Here is a 21,869-nt window from a genome sequence, read left to right as displayed (position 1 = left end):
GGCACCAGGCACCAGGCTTATAGTGCGCCTCGGCATTCCAGTTGCCCTGTGCCTTTCTCCCCACTCGGCTTCGAAGGTAACGTGTCCAGCCCAGGTCCACCAGTGCCGGCACCACGCACCGGCCTCCCGTCGCCCCGGCAAGCCCTGAGCTGCCCGTCTGTCCAGCAACCGCCTGAGCCGCCCCGTCTGTCCATTTGCCGCCTGAGCCGCCCGTCTGTCCCAGCGCCGCCTGAGCCGCGCCGTCCTGGTCCTGAGCCATCAGAGCCGCCCGTGCTTGTTCCTGAGCCGTCATGAGTCGCCTGTCTGTCCTGAGGCGCGTCAAAGGCCCGTCCGTCTGTCCTGAAGCCGCAACAGAACGCCGTCCGTCGAGTCAGGAGCCGCCACCCCCGAGCCGTCCGTCAGTCAGGATCCGCCAGAGCCGCCCGCCAGTCAATGACCGCCAGAGCCGCCCCGCCAGTCCAGGAGCCTCCAAGCCGCGCAGGCGGGCCGGCCAGCAGGACGCCAGCGCCCCAGTCAGGACCGCCAGGAAGCGCCCGCCAGTCAAGGAGCCGCAGAGCCGCCCGCCAGTCAGGGCCGCCACAGCCGCCCGCCAGTCCGGAGCCGCCAGAGCGCGCCGCCAGGTCAGGAAGCCGTCAGAGCCGCCGGCCAGTCCTGAGTCTACCCTCAGTCCTGGAGGCTGTCGTTCAGTTCGGAGCATGTCCCTCAGTCCGGAGCTGCCCCTCAAGTCCGGAGCTGCCCTCAGTCCGAGCTGCCCCTCATCCTGAGCTACCCTCAGTCCGGACTGCCCTTCAGGTCCGGAGCTGCCCGTCAGTCCGAGTGCCCGTCAAGTACGGAGCTGTGCCTTTCAGTCCTGAGTTCCGTCAGTCCGGAGCTACCCCTAGTCAGCTACCCTCATCGGACGTTCCCTCAGTCCGGAGCTGCCCTCAGTCCGGAGCTTGCCCCTCCAAGTCCGGAGCTGCCCCTCAGTCCGGAAGCTGCCCCTCATCCGGAGCTTGGCCCCTCCAAGTCCTGAGCTGCCCCTCAGTCCGCAAGCTGCCCCTCGTCCAGAGGTGCCCTCCGTCCAGTGGCGCTCTCTACGATGGTCTTCGTCCGGGACCGCTCGAAGGGTCCCGGACCAAAGGGGTAATGACTACTGGTGGGTGGGGTTCCACGTCCCCAACGCAAGCCGCCACCGTAAGAAAGGCCCCACCGGACCTCCCCTTCTGTGTCAGGTTTTGCGGCCGGAGTCCGCACCTTTGGGGGGCGGCGGGTTACTGTCACGCCCTGGCCTAGTTATCTTTGTTTTCTTTATTATTTTGGTTAGGTCAGGGTGTGACATGGGGGATTTATGTGTTTTGCCTAGTCTAGGGGTTTTGTATGTTTATGGGGTGTGGTTGCCTAGATTGGTTCTTAATTAGAGGCAGCTGTTTATCATTGTCTCTGATTGGGAACCATATTTAGGCAGCCATATTCTTTAGGGATTTCGTGGGTTATTGTCTATGTGTAAGTTGCCTGTGTCTGCACTTTTCGTATATAGCTTCACGTTCGTTTTGTTGTTTTTTGTATAGTTTGTCAAGTGTTCTTCGTTTCAGTAAATAAATAGAAGAATGTATTACTATCACGCCTTGGTCCTCCTCTCTTCCTCCATACGACAAACGTGACACCTTTTCTCTCTTATTGAATAGGTTACGGTCCGGTTGAAATATTATCGATTATGTTTGTTAATTACAAACAACCTGAGGATTGATTATAAAAAAACATTTGACATGTTTCTACGACCATTACGGACACTTTTTGGAATTTTCGTCGAACGGAACGAGGCTGTAGTTTTCTCAACATAACGTGCAACCCAAATGGTGTTTTTTTGTTATAAAAGTTATATTTATCGAACAAAAATAACATTTGTTGTGTAACTGGGAGTCTCGTGAGTGCAAACATCCGAAGATTATCAAAGGTAAGCGACAAATTTTACTGCTTTTCTGACTTTCGTGACCATGCTAATTTGGGGCTAGCTGTTGTAGCATTGATTGATACACTCACAAAAGCTTGGATATCTTTCTCTGTAAACCATATTTTCAAAATCTGACACGATAGGTGGATTAACAACAAGCTAAGCTGTGTTTTGGTATATTTCACTTGTGATTATATGATTATAAATATTTTTGGTAATATTTTTGAATTTGGCGCCCTGCAATTCAGCGGTTGTTTAGGGAAATGATCCCGTAATCAGGATCAGTGCGCAGAAAGGTGAATTGACTACCGTCTGTAAGCTGTTAGTGTCTTAAAACTTCTTATGGCTGCGATCCCGCTAACGGGATCGATATGACAACAGCCAGTGAAAGTGCAGGGCGCCTTATTCAAACAACAGAAATCTCAAAATTAAAATTCCTCAAACATACAAGTATTTTATACCATTTTAAAGGTAATCTTGTTATTAATCCCATCACAGTGTCCGATTTCAAAAAGGCTTTACAGCAAAAGCACCAGAAACGATTATGTTAGGTCACTGCCAAGTCACAGAAAAACACAGCCATTTTTCCAGCCAAAGACAGGAGTCACAAAAAGCAGAAATAGAGATAAAAGTAATCACTAACCTTTGATGATCTTCATCAGATGACACTCATGGGACTTCATGTTACACAATACATGTGTGTTTTGTTCGGTAAAGTTCATATTTATATAAAAAAATCTCAGTTTACATTGGCGCGTTATGTTCAGTAGTTCCAAAAACAGAGAGCCACGTCAATTTCCAGAAATACTCATAATAAACGTTGATCAAAGATACAAGTGTTATACTTGGAATTTTAGATCCACTTCTCCTTAAAAACTTATTGTCAATAGGGAGCGCTATTTTCATTTTGGAAAAAATTGTGCCCAATTTAAACGGCCTCGTACTCTATTCTAGATCATACAATATGCATATTATTATATATAATATTATTATATAGAAAACACTCTCAAGTTTCTAAAACTGTTTGAATTATATCTGTGAGTAAAACAGAACTCATTTGGCAGCAAACTTCCAGACAGGAAGTGAAAATTCTGAAAATGGGGCTCTGTTTCAGGGCCTGCCTATTCAACTGGCTTATATTTATCGATATACATGCACTTCATACGCCTTCCACTAGATGTCAACAGGCAGTGGAAGGTGGAATAGGGTGTCTAGCTTGATCTGAGGTTGAACAAGAGCTTTTGGAGTGGCAGGTCAGGAATTTCCTTTCTCTACCAAGGGGCACGAAGCACCTTGATATTGTCTTCTGAAAAGCGTTCGGTTTACACGGCGAATATCTCCGGCTCTGATTTTATTTGATACATGTGATAATAACATCGTAAAGTATGTTTTTTCAACCGAGTTTTAATCAGATTATTCAACGTTTATATGGACTTTTGGAGTTTTACGTTCTTTGCGTAGAGAGAAGATGGGAATGTTATCAAGCTTGGCTAGCATTGTGGCGCGAATTCGACAGAAGAAAAGGACATTCTAAAACCAAACAACGATTTATTCTGGACCAAGGACTCCTTGTACAAGATTCTGATGGAAGCTCAGCAAAAGTAAGAACAATTTATGATGTTATTTCGTATTTCTGTGGAAAATGTTGATTCCTATTCTCTGCCGTTTTGGCGAGCGCTGTCTCGCAATAACTCAAGCTGTTTGTTATGGTAAAGTTATTTTTAAAAATCTAACACGGCGGTTGCATTAAGAACCAGTGTATCTTTCATTTGCCATACAACAAGTATTTTTATGTAAAGTTTATGATGAGTTCTTTGGTCAGATTAGGTGAGTGTCCAAAATTCTGGTGAATCGATGCTACGTATTCACAATGTAATGTCAGGATTTGTAGCTCTAAATATGCACATTTTCAAACAAAACATAAGTGTATTGTATAACCTGATGTTATAAGACTGTCATCTGATGAAGTTGGTCAAGGTTAGTGATTAATTTTATCTCTATTATGTCGGTTTTGTGCAAGCTATTTTTGCGGGGAGTAAATTGCGTTGTGTGTTTGGCTACTGTAGTGAGCTAATAGAAATATATATTGTGTTTACGCTGTAAAACACTTAAAAAATCTGAAATATTGGCTGGATTCACAAGATGTTTATCTTTCATTTGCTGTACACCATGTATTTTTCATAAATGTTTTATGATGAGTATTTAGGTATTTCACGTTGCTCTCTGTAATTATTCTGGCTGCTTCGGTGCTATTTGTGATGGTAGCTGCAATGTAAAACTATGATTTATACCTCAAATATGCACATTTTCGAACAAAACATAAATGTATGTTATAAGACTGTCATCTGATGAAGTTGTTTCTTGGTTAGTGATTAATTTTATCTCTATTTGGTCGGTTTTGTGATAGCTACCTATGCGGTAGAAACATGGTGAAAATATGCGGTTGAGTCTTTGGCTATTGTGGTTAGCTAATAGAAATACATATTTTGTTTTCGCTGTAAAACATTTTAAAAATCGGAAATGATGGCTGGATTCACAAGATGTTTATCTTTCATTTGCTGTATTGGACTTGTGATTTCATGAAATTATATTATATGATATCCCTGTCCCGTTAGGCTAGGCTATGCTAGTCAGCTTTTTTGATGAGGATGCTCCCGGATCCGGGATGGGTATCATTAATGCAACCGCTGTGTCAGATTTCAAAAAAGCTTTACGGAAAAAGCAAAACATGCAATACGGCGCTCAGAGCCCAAACCAGCCAAAAAGATATCCGCCACATTGTGCAGTCAACAGAAGTCAGAAATAACATGATAAATATTCACTTACCTTTGATGATCTTCATCAGAATGCACTCCCAGGAATCCCAGAACCACAATAAATGTTTGTTTTGTTCAATAATGTCCATCATTTATGTCCAAATAGCTACTTTTGTTAGCGCGTTTGGTAAACAAATCCAAAGTCACGAAGCGCGTCACTAGGAGCAGACGAAATGTTAAAAAGTTCCGTTACAGTCCGTAGAAACATGTCAAACGATGTATAGAATTAATCTTTAGGATGTTTTTAACATAAATCTTCAATAATGTTCCAACCGAAGAATTCCTTTGTCTTCAGAAAAGCAAATGGAACAGAGCTTGCTCTCACGTGAACGAGCTCCACGAGCTCAAAGCATTCTACCAGTCCTCTGACTCATTCGCCTCTCAATTGGCCCCACTTCACAGTAGCAGCATCAAACAAGGTTCTATAGACTGTTGACATCTAGTGGAAGCCTTAGGAAGTGCAACATGAACCATATCCCACTGTATCTTCAATAGGGAATGAGTTGAAAAACGACCAACCTCAGATTTCCATATGAGTTCTGTTATACTCACAGACATCATTCAAACAGTTTTAGAAACTTCAGAGTGTTTTCTATCCAAATATCCTAATAATATGCATATATTAGCAACTGGGACTGAGTAGCAGGCCGTTTACTCTGGGCACCTTATTCATCCAAGCTACTCAATACTGCCCGCAGCCATAAGAAGAGTAAACCTTTTCAGCCTTGGACCCAAATTTGAATTTCTGTGTTTTTCTGGTCCCCAGCTTATGAAAACATGCAACTATATGTAAATATCGGTACATTTCTTTGCCCTTATGCCAAAAACAAATAACAATGAAACAAAATACCCATATTAATAGCAATTAATGAATATTTTTCCTTGTTATTAACACACTTAACCATGTCTAGGTTCGAACTGTTGCTGTTAAAATACAAGTCATTATTTTCATTCTGAACTGGAATGAACTGATTGATCACATAACATAGGCCAGAAAACACACACACACATACACACTAATGAGAGGTGTGTGGCGGGTTGAAATGTTCAACAAGCAGGTCTATTCTGGACTTTTTGACAGTGCAACCCTCACGGTTGCACTGTCATGTGCAGCATTGAGTCTGGTACTTGTTTTTTAAGTACACCAGAGTTGTGAACCCTGATTGGCACACAGTGGTTCTTCCTTGAAAGCTTATGCCGTGACCGTTTCTGGTAGATGGTAGTAAATTGCGTCATTCTGTCATTGCACCACATTATCACAAGAATGAGTTAGAGCGCTGATCGATCGGTAGTCTAAACTGTGGCACAAATTGACTCTCTTTTTGTTAATTAATGGTTGTGTTTTCAGTCCGAGAGTCTCTCTTCTCTGGCACTAGAGTCCTGCATCAGGCAACAACAAAACATTTGCGGGCGGTCATCCTGGAGTTTACTTTGGTAAATACAAGGGGCAAATTACACTTGACATGTAGACTGACGATTTTTGAAAAATAGGCACAGTGGGCTTTTGGTTTCTCTCCCTCTAAAAACAGAAATTAGTAATTATAAATAACAAACTGGCTTTACTTACCAAAGTGTGAAAGAGTGATAGCCCCTATATATATATATATAAACTGAGTTTCTGAAACACGGAGTACTTCTTTGCTGAAGAAGAAACAGAATGAAAGAGAGTCCAGAGAGGATTTGTCAGCATAAAGCTGAGTGACTCACTCATTCATGGCATTGGATCAAAATAAATAAGTACCACCATTCTTTCTTATAGTCCTTAATAAAGAAATGTTTTGATTGTCTTGACCAAGTTAATCTAGTTAATCATATTGTGTGTGTTCAATTATTTGTGACATTGTGGTTACAATGAAGAATGTAAACGAAATAAATAATCAGATGTGTGTTGCAATCTGTTCAATTGTATTTATACATCTTTTTGTACTAATTTATTTATATTTTTAGACAATACAAAACATACGACAACTACATCACACCTGCCCAGACCCACCTGCTCCCACCCCATCTCCAGCACCCGCCTTGCTCTCTTGCCACCTTGCCTCAAACTGCACCATTTTGTTTCTCTCTGTCACCCACATGCCCTTTACACATTTGCATAATAAAGCATTTAAAGGCTGATACTCGTTGATATTAATACTTCTGACTGCCAAAATTCTAACTCCACCCATAACTTTTTAACATTCCCAGAAGGCATGGATTATTATAACCTAATGAAAATGCACCTGATAATCTAATTTAATGTACTACAGGCCTAAATCCTATGGGTTTAACCTTCTGAATGAATGATTATATTGAAGATAGAAGCTGCCTGAGTTCAGAGAGCCGATCCGTTACCCAACAATTATTATTATTAACCCTGCATTATAATTGTTTAAAGCCCCTTAGATATTAACTAACTTAGAATCCTCCAATCCTGTACATTTAATTAGATCTACAAGGACATTTTATTGATCTGCCAGTATTTTAATTTAGAAGCCACCCCTTAATGAGTTCCGAGAGCCGATCGGTTACCTAACAAAATAGAATCCATTTATTTAGCCTAATTGTTTATAGGACTACAGAGAGTAGGCTATTATTCCTCTTTTCCTCCATGCATTAATTCATTTGCCTGCATGTCTATTCAACATTTGGCTAAAAAGAAACCACGCCATGAATTATGAACAGATATATATTTTTCTCTCTAAGGTTTTACATTTCCAACTCAATATCACACACCAGATTTGCCCTAATTAAAAATGCATCAACAAATATATCAATGTATCATTTACTGTCACTCCCTGATCTGTTTCACCTGTCCTTGTGATTGTCTCCACCCCCTCCAGGTGTCACTTTTTCCCCCTGGTGTATTTATCCCTGGGTTTCCTGTCTCTCTGTGCCAGTTCGTCTTGTATGTTCAAGTCACCCACACGCATGAGGTCACCTACACGCACTTTAAACATTTGGATAATATCGCATTTAAAGCATTTTGAAGATAAAGGCCACCTGCATTTGTTTATTAGGCTACTGTGCAGTCTGACAATTATTAGTTACATTGTTTTAGTTTGAACGTGTAGACCGGTACTAAGAACAGCGGGAACGTTTCTCTAGTCAGCGTTTCCCTCGTCAGTGGATAAAGCTGGAGAACTGCAAGGCAATCCCATTGTGCCCCACCCGGGAGCCATGACCAATATATATTGTCCTGCTAGAAACGTTGTTTGCAGAATTCACAGCCCGCTACGCTTGTGAAAAACAGGGTTACTAATATATCTGTGAGAATATCTAAAGGGATTTTATATAAGTTTAAATTAATTAATAATAATAATAGTTATGTTTTAAAAATACTCATATTTTMGAGATTATTTCGTGAAAAAGGCCATTCTTGAACATGGGGTGAGACATTGTTACTAATTTGTAAATAAAGCCAGTTTATTATTTATTTCTGTTTTTAGAGGGAGAGAAATCAAAAGCGATCATCACCTCACGGGTCTCCCGGGCACAGGTATTGAACCAGCATCTGTAGCAACACAGTTTGCACTGTGATGTAGTGTCTTAGACCGTTGTGACTGGTCGGGAGTAGGCTACAGTACTACAGTAAGAGAAAAATAATCCTAACATTTCCACACCCTAATTGTAGTCTAAGTTTCTCTTAGAATAAAAACCTTAGTGTAACAACATATTTAGTAAGTAATACTGACGAGTAGTAACAAAAAAATAAGTGTATTTTTAGAGACAGTTAGCACCTTGGGACCCAAAATCATAATCAGTTCTCTAACTCCCCCTTGCTCTAGTCTGGAGCAATGACCTATTGACGCATGGTACAGTACTAAACCACACATTACCTCTAAGTCCCGCAGCATAATTGCAAAACTTTTAGTTGAGCAACCACTGTATTCTGAACAGCCTTGTTTGAAGAGGTCTCCACCCTACCTGACACCCTAGACCCACTCCAATTTGCTTACCGCCGCAATAGGTCCACAGACGACGCAATCGCAACCACACTGCCCTAACCAATCTGGACAAGAGGAATACCTATGTGAGAATGCTGTTCATCGACTACAGCTCAGCATTTAACACCATAGTACCCTCCAAACTCGTCATCAAGCTCACATGTAAAAATGTCAAACAGATTGTTTGACATTTTTACAAATCTATAAAAAAAACTGCTATCACATTAACATACGTATTCAGACCCTATATTCAGTACTTTCTTGAAGCACCTTTGGCAGCGATTGCTGCCTCGAGTCTTCTTTGGTATGACGCTACAAGCTTGGAACATTTGAATTTGGGGAGTTTATCCCATTCTTTTCTGCAGATCCTCTCAAGCTCTGTCCGGTTGGATGGGGAGTGTCGATGCACAGCTATTTTCAGGTCTCTCCAGAGATGTTCGATTGGGTTCAAGTCCGGGCTCTGGCTGGGCCACTCAAGGACATTCAAAGATTTGTCCCAAAGCCAATACTGAGTTGTCTTGGCTGTGTGCTTAGGGTCGTTGTCCTGTTGCAGGGTGAACCTTCACCCCAGTCTGAGGACCTGAGCGCTCTGGAGCAGGTTTTCATCAAGGATCTGTACTTTACTCTGTTCGTCTTTACCTCGATCCTGACTAGTCTCCCAGTCCCTGCCACTGAAAAACATCCCCACAGCTTGATGCTGCCACCACCATGCTTCACCAAAGGGATGATGCCAGGTTTCATCAGGCCAGAGAGTCTTGTTTCTCATGGTCGGAGTCCTTTAGGTGCCAAAAGGCAAACTCCAAGACGGCTGTCAGCGCCTTTTACTGAGGAGTGACTTCCGTTTGGCCACTCTACCTTAAAGGCCTGATTGGCGGAGTGCTGCAGAAATGGTTGTCCTTCTGGAAGGTTCTCCCATCTCCACAGAGGAACTCGGGTTCTTGGTCACCTCCCTGACCAAGGCCCTTCTCCCCCGATTGCTCAGTTTGGCCAGGCGACCAGATCTAGGGAGAGTCTGGTGGTTCCAAACTTCTTCCATTTAAGAATGATGGAGGCCACTGTGTTCTTGGGGACTTTCAGTGCTGCAGATATTTTTGGTACCCTTCCCCAGATCTGTACCTCGACAGAATCTTTTCTAGGAGCTCTTCGACCTCATTGCTTGGTTTTTGCTCTGACAAGCACTGTCAACTGTGGGACCTTATATAGACAGGTGTGTGCCTTTCCAAATTATGTCCAATCAATTAAATTTACCTAAGGTGGACTCCAATGAACTTGTAGAAACATCTCAATAATGATCAATGTAAACAGAACAGACCTGAGCTCAATTTCGAGACTCATAGCAAAGGGTCTGAATACTTATGTAAATAGGGTGTTCTGTTTTTTATTTTGAATAAATGTGCCAACATTTCTCATTTCTGTTTTTTTGGGGTATTGTGTGTAGATTGATTAGGAAATATTTTTATTTAATCCATTGTAGAATAAGGCTGTAACATAAATTGTGCAAAAAGTCAAGGGGTCTGAATAGTTTCAGAATGCACCGTAAGTGTTCGTGATAGTCTCACCTTTCCTTTTCATATAAGTATGTAGCCCAAACTGTTCGGAAGCTGTACCGATCTGACAACAATATCCACATTATCCGGCTCTACCGACTTCAGATGAGTCCCAAAACCATCGTGAGAGTCTTATCTATCCATAGAGGGGTCATAATAGTTTGTAGGACGCTACAGACGATTTCATGAGAAGACCGATTTTCGGGATGTCTCATGGTCTGACAAACACCGCTCTGGCTCTGTCACCTTTCACTTCAAATGTGGAAGTGCAACATGGGCAGATGCGGTGGATTGACACCCATCCAATGCAAAAAACAGATATCTCTAGCTTAAACTGAGTCAATACATGTTAGAATCACCTTTTGCAGCAATTACAGCTGTGAGTCTTTCTGGGTAAGTCTAAGAGCTTTGCCCATTTGGATTGTACAATATTTGCACAATATTATTTTTCAAATTCTTTGTGCTCTGTCAAGTTAGTTGTTGATCATTGCTAGACAGCCATTTTCAAGTCTTGCCATAGGCTTTCATTTAAGTCAAAACTACAGGAACATTCAATGTCAGGAACATTCAATGTCGTCTTGTTAAGCAACTCCAGTGTCTATTTGGCCTTGTGTTTTAGGCTATTGTTCTGCTGAAAGGTGAATTTGTCTCCCATTGTCTGTTGGAAAGCAAACTGATCCAGGTTTTTCTCTATGAGTTTGCCTGTGCTTAGCTCTATTGTATTTATATTTATCCTAAAAAAACTCCATAGTCCTTTCCGATGACAAGCATACCCATAACATGATGGAACCCCCACCATGCTTGAAATTGTGAAGAGTGCTACTCAGTGATGTGTTGTGTTGGATTCTCTCCAAACGTAGCGGTTTGTATTCAGGGCAAAGTTATTGTTTTGCCACATTTTATGCAGTTTTACTTTAGTGCCTCATTGCAAACAAGCATATTTTGGAATATTTTTTATAGCTTCCTTCTTTTTACTCTGTCATTTGGGTCAGTATTGTGGAGTAACTACAATGTTGTTGATCCATCCTTAGTTTTCTCCTATTACAGCCATTAAAAACTGTTACTGATTTAATGTCACCATTGGCCTTAAAGGGATATTCAATGTCTGCTTTTTTAAAATCAATCTACTAACAGGGGAGGAGCCCTTCTTTGCGAGGCATTGGAAAACCTCCCTGGTCTTTGTGGTTTTATCTGTATTTGTAATTCCCTGCTTGACTGAGAGACCTTATCTCTGTACCCAACACATACAATTATATATAAGGTAGTGATTCAAAAATCATGTTAAACACTATTATTGTAAACAGAGTGAGTCCATGCAACTTATGTGACTTGTTAAGCACATTTTTACTCCTGAACTTATTTAGGCTTGTCATAACAAAGGTGTAACAAAGGACTCAAGATATTTCAGCTTTCGTTTTTAATTCTTTTTAGTAAAAATGTATTAACACATAATTTCACTTTGACATTATGGGGTATCGTGTGTAGACCAGTGACACAACATCTCAATTGAATCAATTTTAAAGTAAGACTGTAACACACGTGTTTTMGGACAAAGTCAAGGGTTGTGAATTCTTTCTGAAGGCACTGTAAGTGTCCTCTGTAGTTGACATCAACCTAGCTTCCTAACCTGCTGATATTAAACTCTGTTGACCACAATATCCAATATACCACTAACCTTTTATTTGTAAGGTCTCAATAATTGTAATACAGTAATATTGTATGGTTTTCTTAAACAGTACAAATTATTTCACTAAAGGCTGGTTTAAGGTTGGTCTAACTAGATGTCTGCAGTGACATCATGAACATTCTATTGTTGTCTGACATCAAACTTGTCCCTGTCGTTATGAAAAAGTATAAACATAAAAACGACAGTCTGCATGAAATTAGCAGCCTGGTGGTCCAAATAGCCTACTTGCTCTATTTTAACACCAATAAACTCATCTGTTTAAACATTTATTTAGGATAATCCTATGTCAATCTAGCAACAGGCGACTAAAAGTAAGTTTGCATCGYCAATCTATAGACAGTCGGCATGAGTATAAATGAAATGTTGTTTTGGCCAATGAGACAGTYACACAGTAACACAGACATGTCGGTAGACGGACTATAAACCAGCCCTAAGGATTCTGCTTGACACTCACTTCAATCAATATATTCCCATAAATATCTGTTTGTCACTATCACTGACATTATTATGTCAGATCCAGGAATAAAATCCATGAGAGTATTAAGTTGATGGTGGAGCTCTAACATCTTCAACTCTTACTGTCGTAAACAAAGATGAGTCACCATCAACTCTCCCAGTAAGGCACCAATTCAATCAACTGCAGATAAAGCAAACCACACAGCAGGTTTGAAGGTTATTTCACAGGTTTGATGACAATGGCCTACTATGTCTATACCTTTCTACCGTTTCAAGGGATGAGGGCTGCATAGTGACGTTGATAAGTGCCAAAGCAACAAAGCTACAGGTTCCACAGCTGCTTGGCTCTAATGAGTTAACTGGCATGGATCCCCCTCTGTTGAAAGGCCTTATGTAAGCACAAAGTACAGGACGAGACACCAACATTAGTAAACTCTGCCCAAGGCCTGTGATGGTCACACTATCTCATTATACTGCGAGGAACTGACGCCACATGAAAACAGAGACCCTTTCTTTTCTGTTGGAGGAATACAGTGATATGTAACTTTTACTCGAGAGTTAACTGATGCCTGCAAAAGCCTTCCCTTCCGAACAGGCCTTTTAGCTCTGCTAGAGATGGCAGATGACTGTGCCATCTGAGGGAGGAAACCAAAGCCTGTCTAATCTGCTCTAAAGAGACCACGATGACTATGATCGGAAATATGTTGGGAWAGAAGGAAAAAGGAGGCCATACGCCATTATTTAAAGAGCATGATGCTCAATTTATGATTCTCGAGGAACTTGCAAATTCAACTTCAAATTACAGAGAGAGGGCTCTTCTCATCTACACAGCTCTTTTCATGCCCTAGCAGGCTGCAGCCCTCAATCCCTCCATCCCTTAATTTCCCCTCCTCTTCTCCATGTCAAGAGCAGAGCAGCTGCCTCGTGGTCCTTAGTTCTCTCTAGTTCAAAAAGCCCTCGGACCCTCGAGACACTACGCAAAAGAAACGCTCCGAGCTAAAACGCCTCCAACTTTTTTTTAAAGCTGGTGGAACTACTCCTCCTTTTCCAGATGGAATGCCACTGAATTTAAACAAACATGATGCAGTTGTTTTTAAAAACAGGAACACTGCAGTTGATATATAAGGGGGGAAAAAAGCATGTGTAAAATGAAGCAACAATGGGAGACAATGGCTTTTGCCGAAAATAAATGTTTTCATGTTCTCATACCGTACATCACTCCATTACAGTTCCTTGTGACTGTGTCTCTGTGATTGTGTTAGAGACCACTAGGGTATCAGTTGGACTTCTTCTTCCTGTCCAGTCTATTGCTTACAAAGTGTACTAACTCTGGGGTCACTCACAAATCCGCTCCAAAAACTTAATCTTAACTACTGTGCAGTGGACCATCTTCACACAAACCTCTCTTGGAGCAAGGAGCACTCATTGAGCACCAAAATGAAATCTCTTTACTGGTGATAAGCCCTGGCAGTAGAGTCAGTAGTGTGCACATAACTGTGTCCAAACCTATTACCACACACCAACAGCACTCTCTACCCACCAGCAATTGGTGTTTCTCTTTACTGAATGCTTCCTGTTACTGATGGAACCAAGTTCCCCAGGTCTAATTCATTTTGGTGAGGGAGGGGAGGAGGGGGAGAYAGGATGCGAGAGAGGACTTACAGTGCCTGAAAGTAAGCCGAGGAAAAACAGATTTAGATTTTTTCTACGTTAACAAATGTGTGGCTCTTGAAAAGACAGAACAAATAATACACCAAATATTGTGGTTAAACTCAGATTTACTAATTGATAAAAAAAAAAAAAWTCTAACATTTTTCAAAAAGGCGTAAACTTTGTAAATTATATCATAAATAGGACTGGTGGAGTTAAGTCACACGTGAGTTAACACAGACATATGGACATTTCTGCTCTACCCAAAATTGCAACCAACTAATTGCAGCATTACCATAAAAATGGAAGAGGCAAGTGGAAAGGCCAAAAAGTAAGGAACTTGTCTGTTGGCCCTGCATTAAAGACCAAAATTGGTTAAAGAAAATTGTGATAAATAAATATATATACCAGTTTCATTTAAGGACCAAAAAATTGACAGCTGTGCCATATATATAAATTGCAAAATAGTTGGGAAGAGATTTTCAATGTACCGATTCCATGGCACATGGTTTATGAATTGTCATGCAACACAACAGCAGATTCAAAACTTAGACATTTTCAATGTAAGTTATTATACAAAGTTCTTGCAACCAATAGGATACAATCTTCCCAGCTCTGCAGATTTTGCTGCGAGGAGGCAGAGTCATTAGATCATTTATTTTGGTCATGTCCATTTGTAGCTCGTTTTTGGTCACAGGTCCAGGAATGACTGAAGAATTGCAACATTTGCCTAGAGCTAATACTGCAGATAGCAATACTGGGTGATTTGAAGTCATAGTCAATCGATCAATAATATAATAATTATTTTAGCAAAAATGCTTATCTTTCATTTACAATCTGTAGAAACTATGAGAATAGAAAAGTTCAGTACTTTTGTGAAGCCTCACAGCACAGTTYAAAAATATATGGCAAATAGAAATCCAGTACGGATGGCGTTAAGAGATAGATGGGATGGGTTGAATGAAGCTGAAGGGTGGGACTAATAACAACAAGATAACAAATGTAAAACATACAGGGTCTGTAAAATGTATACAGGTTCAGAACTTTTGTGAAATAGCACAGTTACAAATATATGGCAAATAGAAATCAAACTGGATGGACATCAGAAATAGAGGAAGGCCAGGACAAAAAACAAACAAAATATACGTAACTATTGTAAAATACATTATGTCTGTAAAATGAGTATAGTATGTATAAGCTGGAAGTAGAAGCCTAAGTGTTAGTGTTTATTAGTTTACTCTAATTGGGTGAGGGGTGGTAGGGTTTGCGAGGAATAATAAAGGAACAATTTTTTTATTTTTAAGTGTGTAGGTGTATGTACACTACCGTTCAAAAGTTTGGGGTCAKTTAGAAATGTCCTTTTTTTGTCCATTAAAATAACATCAAATTGATCAGAAATACAGTGTAGACATTGTTAATGTTGTAAATTACTATTGTAGCTGGAAACGGCAGATTTTTAATGGAATATCTACATAAGCGTACAGAGGCCCATTATCAGCAACCATCACTCCTGTGTTCCTGGCACGTTGTGTTAGCTAATCAAAGTTTATAATTTGAGAAGGCTAATTGATCATTAGAAAACCCTTTTGGAATTATGTTAGCACAGCTGAAAACTGTTGTCCTGTTTAATTTTGTCAATAGGGGGAGCTGTTAGCACTTTTTTTTTGTTGACATTGCCAAATTAAACTGCCTAGTAACTCAATTCTTGCTCGTACAATATGCATATTATTGTATTTATTGAATAGAAAACACTCTCTAGTTTTCTATAAACCGTTGGAATTATGTCTCTGAGTGGAACAGAACTCTATCTACAGAGCACTTTTCCTGACAGGGAGTGAGATTTCAGAAATCTTGGCCTCTGGTCCCAGTCAGTTTTAATGTCCCTTGAATGCTATGAGGATACAACACTGCCTACACGCTTCCTCTAGATGTCAGTAAGTGGTGACAATTTGAATGGAAGTCGATTGCGCAATCAGGGCCTGTACATAAAAACCCAAAAGACCGGAAGTAGCTTTCCTTGGACCCGCGCGTCGACGCACGATGGACGTTGGACCCGACCTCTTTCCCAAGCCTTGGTTTAGCCAGTAATATATCGCCGGTCATGTTTTTACTTGTTATAGGTGTTAAAACATCATAGGTAGGTAATTTAAACCGTTTATAGCAATTTATATCCGTTTAGTGCGATTTTGAGGCATTTATTTGTGACGCCCTTCCATGAGCTGGGCACGTTTCCTGTACTACCGAACGTTATTGGCCATTTCGACGGGACAAGAAGGACATCTTTCGACCAAAAGACGATTAGACGGAGAAAGGATACATTGCCCCAAGATTCTGATGGAAGAACAGCTCATAGTAAGAACTATTTATGATGATAAATCCCTGTTCTGCTGAAAAATTTTAACGCATATATCGCCATTTTGTTTGTGTAAGCTCGCTTTGGCGGACCCGGTATTGCACAGTAAGGATAATTTTAGAAATGTAAGTCAGCGATTGCATTAAGTACTAATTTGTCTTTCGATTCCTGTCAACCCCTGTATTTTTTAGTCAAGTTTTTGATTAGTTATCGATTAGACTAGATCACTCTCAAAGATGGCGCCCGACATTTTCAGGCCAGTTTTGCTACTATTCTCATTGTATAACCACGGTTTTTTGTGGCTTAATATATGCACATTTTCGAACAAACTCTATATGTATGTTGTAATATGATGTTACAGGAGTGTCATCGGAAGAATTCTGAGAAGGTTAGTTGAAAAATTAATATATTTTGGTGATCATAACGTTATCGCTCCCGTTGCCTTGAATTCATGCTGGGGTAACGTTTGCACATGTGGTATGCTAATATAACGATTTATTGTGTTTTGCTGTAAAACGCTTAGAAAATCTGAAATATTGTCTGAATTTCCAAGATCTGTGTCTTTCCATTGCTATGCTTTGTCTATTTTTTATGAAATGTTTTATGATGAGTAAATTGGTAATACACGTTGCTCTCTGTATTTATTTAGTCGAGTTGTGATGGTGGGGTGCAATTGTAAAACTATGATTTCTACCTGAAATATGCAAATTTTTCTAACAAAAACCTATCTATACAATAAATTATGTTATCAGACTGTCATCTGATGAGGTTTTTTCTTGGTTAGTGGCTATCAATATCTTTATTTGGCCGAATTGGTGATAGCTATTGGTGGAGAGAAAAAATGGTGGACAAAAGAAAATGGTGTCTTTTGCTAACGTGGTTAAGCTAATAGATTTACATATTGTGTCTCCCTGTAAAACATTTTAAAAAATCAGAAATGATTGCTGGATTCACAAGAAATGGATCTTTCATCTGGTATCTTGGACTTGTGATTGAATGATATTTAGATGCTACTATTTACTTGTGACGCTATGCTAGCTATGCTATTCAGTTTTTACTGGTGGGGGGGTGGGGTGCTTCCCGAGATCCGGGTTTCTGAGGCGTAGAAGTTAAAGAAGCAAAAAAACTGCCTTCTTTAGACTAGTTGAGCATCTGAAACATCAGCATTTGTGGGTTCGATTACAGGGTCAAAATGGCCAGATACAAAGCACTTTCTTCTGAAACTCATCAGTCTATTCTTGTTCTGAGAAACGAAGGCTATTCCATGTGAGAAATTGCCAAGAAACTGAAGATCTCGTACAACGCTGTGTACTACTCCCGTCACAGAACAGCGCTAACTGTCTTTAACCAGAATAGAAAGAGGAGTGGGAGGCCCCGGTGCACAACTGAGCAAGAGGACAAGTACATTAGAGTGTCTAGTTTGAGAAACAGACATCTCACAAGTCCTCAACTGGCAGCTTCATTAAATAGTACCGCAAAACATCAGTCTCAACATCAACAGTGAAGAGGCGACTCCGTGACGCTGGCCTTCTAGGCATTGTTCCTCTTTCCAGTGTCTGTGTTCTTTTGCCCATCTTAATCTTTTATTTTTCTTGGCCAGTCTGAGATATGGCTTTTTCTTTGCAACTCTGCCTAGAAGGCCAGCATCCCGGAGTCGGCTCTTCACTGCTGACGTTGAGACTGGTGTTAATATGTAGTATATATATATATATATATATATAGAGAGAGAGAGAGACATTTAGGGCTCTACTTTCAGCTGGCGCTAAGAATGCGCAATTTCGTAATGTAAAAACTGGTGCACTGACATTTTCCAGCGCTAACGCCAGGTTCAGCAATTTACTTCTCTAACATCAGCTCACTTGCGCTGAGTTGAGAGGTGTGGCAATTTTTGAGTTGTGTCCTTGAGGAAGTTTTAAGACACACAAAAAGCAGGTCTTAATGGTTACGCAGTTGATAATGGCATGGATTTTGAGAGTGGGAGCTCAGCCTTTCCAGCCATGACAGAAAGTGCCTTTTGTGCTGGTGAATCTTGTATTAAGAAACATCAAAATATTTKCGGTTTCCCCCCCATTTTGTTTAATTTGATWAAAAAATTKTATCATAAGTGTTCAGGTTTTRCCCCACATTTTTCATTATTACAATTATCAAATACCTGCATACTTAATTTTGCTTGTTCAAGTAGGCTATCTATCCACATTTTCAAAGAGCACCCCTCTTACAATTACCAAAGACAKGCTCCTCCAAACTATTCAGTCCTACAACCCTCATTAGCAGGTTAACAAACGGGTTGCCTTGTCCTGAAATCAAATGACCTTGTGGAATGTTGGTGGAATGTTATTCATATTTTTCATAATTTCATAATTATAAACATTACTTCTAAAAACTTGCAGAAATTCCAGTAATTCTATGTCAAACTGTTTTGTTATATTTCAGTCTCCTGTGATGTATATAAAGTTTAATATTGGGATGCAAACTCAAAATGTAACATATTTCAACTCTATAGCTGTCATGTAAGCCCATAACCATATGTGTGAGGTGTATACTTCTGTTACAAAGTAGATTTGTTTAAGACTACCAAGAAACACTCTGTGGACCCTGATTTAGCCCACTGCAGTAAAATTTTACATTTGCTCCAAACAGTAAAATGATGTGATCAACAGAAAATACTATGCATGCATAGAAGGAACATACATGTTTTATTATAGAGCTTAATTGTTACATGCAAAGTGTGGACAACTAAAGAAAGTTGATATGAAAACCAATAGAACAGGAGAGAGATGATGGTMTCAATGTCATATGAGGAATTCTTTATAAAATAGATGCATTCACATTTCTATGGTCGGATTGTGGCTATAGGCTACTTTGAAGCAAGGTAAGACATGCCTCATAATATGAAGTAAAACATCCAGGTTTCAAACTATTAAGTACAGTGCCTTCAGAAAGTATTCACAACCCTCAACTTTTTCCACATTTTGTTGTGTTACAGACTGAATTTAAAATGGATTACATTTAGATGTATTTGTCACTGGCTTACACACAATACCCCATAATGCCAAAGTATTATTGCTATATCCTGATATTGTATTCCAYTTACTAATAATTCCCCTTTATTCTGTACTTTCAGAAACCACACACACAAACAGTATTTGCCAATATCATAATTGGAATTGGAGCAAGACATCTTTTGAGCTGATGATTGAGGCCAGCTTTTTTTATGCTAGCGTACACTCCTTAACTGTTTTACTGGATGAAAACACAGCAAGAAAACACATAGGCCAATATGTAATAGTTGTCTATTTTATTGCAGTATTGGTGGTGGTTGGTTGAACAACAACAAACAACTTGTTTTACTAGAGGGGGAAAAAAACMTCATATGCATAACCCATATTTCATATTCATGCAATGACTGAACAACAACTGCATTACCACCCCCCACCTCTAAAGGCATAGTTTCATGGCAGGTCACCTGTCAAGTCACCTGTCAGGTCAGTCAGTCAGTAATTGCTGCAGATGTGCTCAATAGTGCTTGAGCATATGATACTCCCCAAAGCATGGTGAAATACATAGGGGTGTATCACAAGCTAAACACATGCATTTTGTCAACTTCCTCTGCTTCCTTCTCCTGGCGCCAGACAGGCAGACTTGCAGTGCCTCCGTGTGCGACTACCTTGAGCAGCAGTTTGAGGCACTTTGCAGGGAAAATGCCGTGCAGTGAGGCGTAGGGGATTGTCTGAAGCAGGACAACCCCAAGTGGATGGGCGCCMAGGGGTGTGGTGCTCCTCCAYCAGCTCTCTCATGAGYTWTTCTCTGTACTTTTGGTAGGTAATTACTTTACCTATGAGGGAGTGGGGAGGATGAGGGAAGGGAGAGGATGATGAGGCAGTGGGTAGGTGGGTTAGATATTGTCACTATAATTGCATAATGTAGCTGTATYTGATTTGTACATCCAATTACAAAAAAATACCTTGTTCAGTAATCATCTCACAGGTTAGTTGGCGGTGAACTATGTGGCCATTGAGSGCAGCAGTGTCGATCAGATGGAAAAATGTCTTATTATACCACTTGGTCGTTTTCCYAGTGCATTCCACAAAGCTGTTTATCATTTCCGCTTTATCCACTGCCCCGATTTTGAGGTTATAATCAAGCACACAGTCTGGTTTGATCTTTCTCTCTCCTGTCAGGTGGTCCACCTTCCATGTGGCCGACATGGTTGCTGTATGGTCAGTGGAGAGGACATGGACGTCTCCTTTGTCATGTCACTTTACTGCCAGCTGTTGACCATTCTCTTTGAACTCCACCTCCCCGCTCTGCATCTTCCTGCATCCGAATGCCGGCATCCCCTTCTTGTTTGACCTGACTGTGCCACAGGCCTCTGTGCTGTTGGAGAGCAGATGCTGGAAGAGTGTGGGACTGCTGTACCAATTGTCCACATACAAAGTGTGTCCCTTGCCGAGATGAGGAGCCAGCATGGTCATCACCGCGGACCCGGACACCCCAAGCCCCTCATAATGTTGGATATCAGTAGTGGACCCTATGTAAACTACAATGTCCTGGACAAATCCTGTCTTCGCGTCGCATATGACAAAGAGCTTGATAACAAACCTGTGCCTTTTGGAGGGAATATATTGATGGAACACCAGCCTACCTTTCCATAACATCAGGGACTCATCAATGCATAGGTCCTTGTATGGCACAAAGACCCAACCAAATGGTGATGTCAGGCTTGTAAGAACATTTCTCAATTTGTTTAATGGGTCARTTAGGTTGGCAGTAGCATTGTTGACGAAATGCAGGCATCGCAGCAGAACTAGGAAGCGGTCTTGGGAAAAGAGGGTGGCAAAGAGTTCCAATCATAGGATCTGAGCTCCAGTATTCCCTTAGGGAGATTTTCTTTACTATTCCTATGAGATGGACTGTCACCTGGAAGGTATACTTTTCACTAATTGTGGTTGTCACCCATTTAGCAAGTTTCCCCCTCACTCCTGGCTCTCTCTTCTACTCTAGCTCCAAGGCATAGCGATTGGTCTCCTCTACTATGTCTCCCACCAGCTCCTGTGTCAGAYACAAATTGAAGCACTCTYCCTCAGATGGAAATGGCAAGGGYCTTTGCACTCCAGACTAGGACTCATCAAAGCAAACAGCAGGGCCAGGAGGGGTGAAACGGCTGGCGGCCTTCCAGCTACCACAGAACTCCTGTACTTCATCCACTGTCAGTTTGCCTCCATCACCACCAGCATCTTCAAAGGGACATGGGACATCAGTGGATAAGGGMTCCTCAGATTCAGGGTTCTCAATGGCTACAAGGTTGGGGGGCAGCTCCTCACTGTCACTGTCWGAATCTGATTCCTGACTTTGATACTCAGAGTCATTGTCACAATCTAAAAAAATCTCCAGAGTTTCCGCATTTGTGAGTTGTCTCCTTTTGAAAGACATTGCTAATGCCACATCTTAGTTCACTAGCTACATGCATAAACAACATCACTGAAGTGGGAGTGAGAGGT

This window comes from Salvelinus sp. IW2-2015, linkage group LG13, assembly GCF_002910315.2.
Source record: "Salvelinus sp. IW2-2015 linkage group LG13, ASM291031v2, whole genome shotgun sequence".
Lineage (NCBI taxonomy): Eukaryota > Metazoa > Chordata > Actinopteri > Salmoniformes > Salmonidae > Salvelinus > Salvelinus sp. IW2-2015.
Note: the sequence above shows the minus strand (reverse complement) of the source record.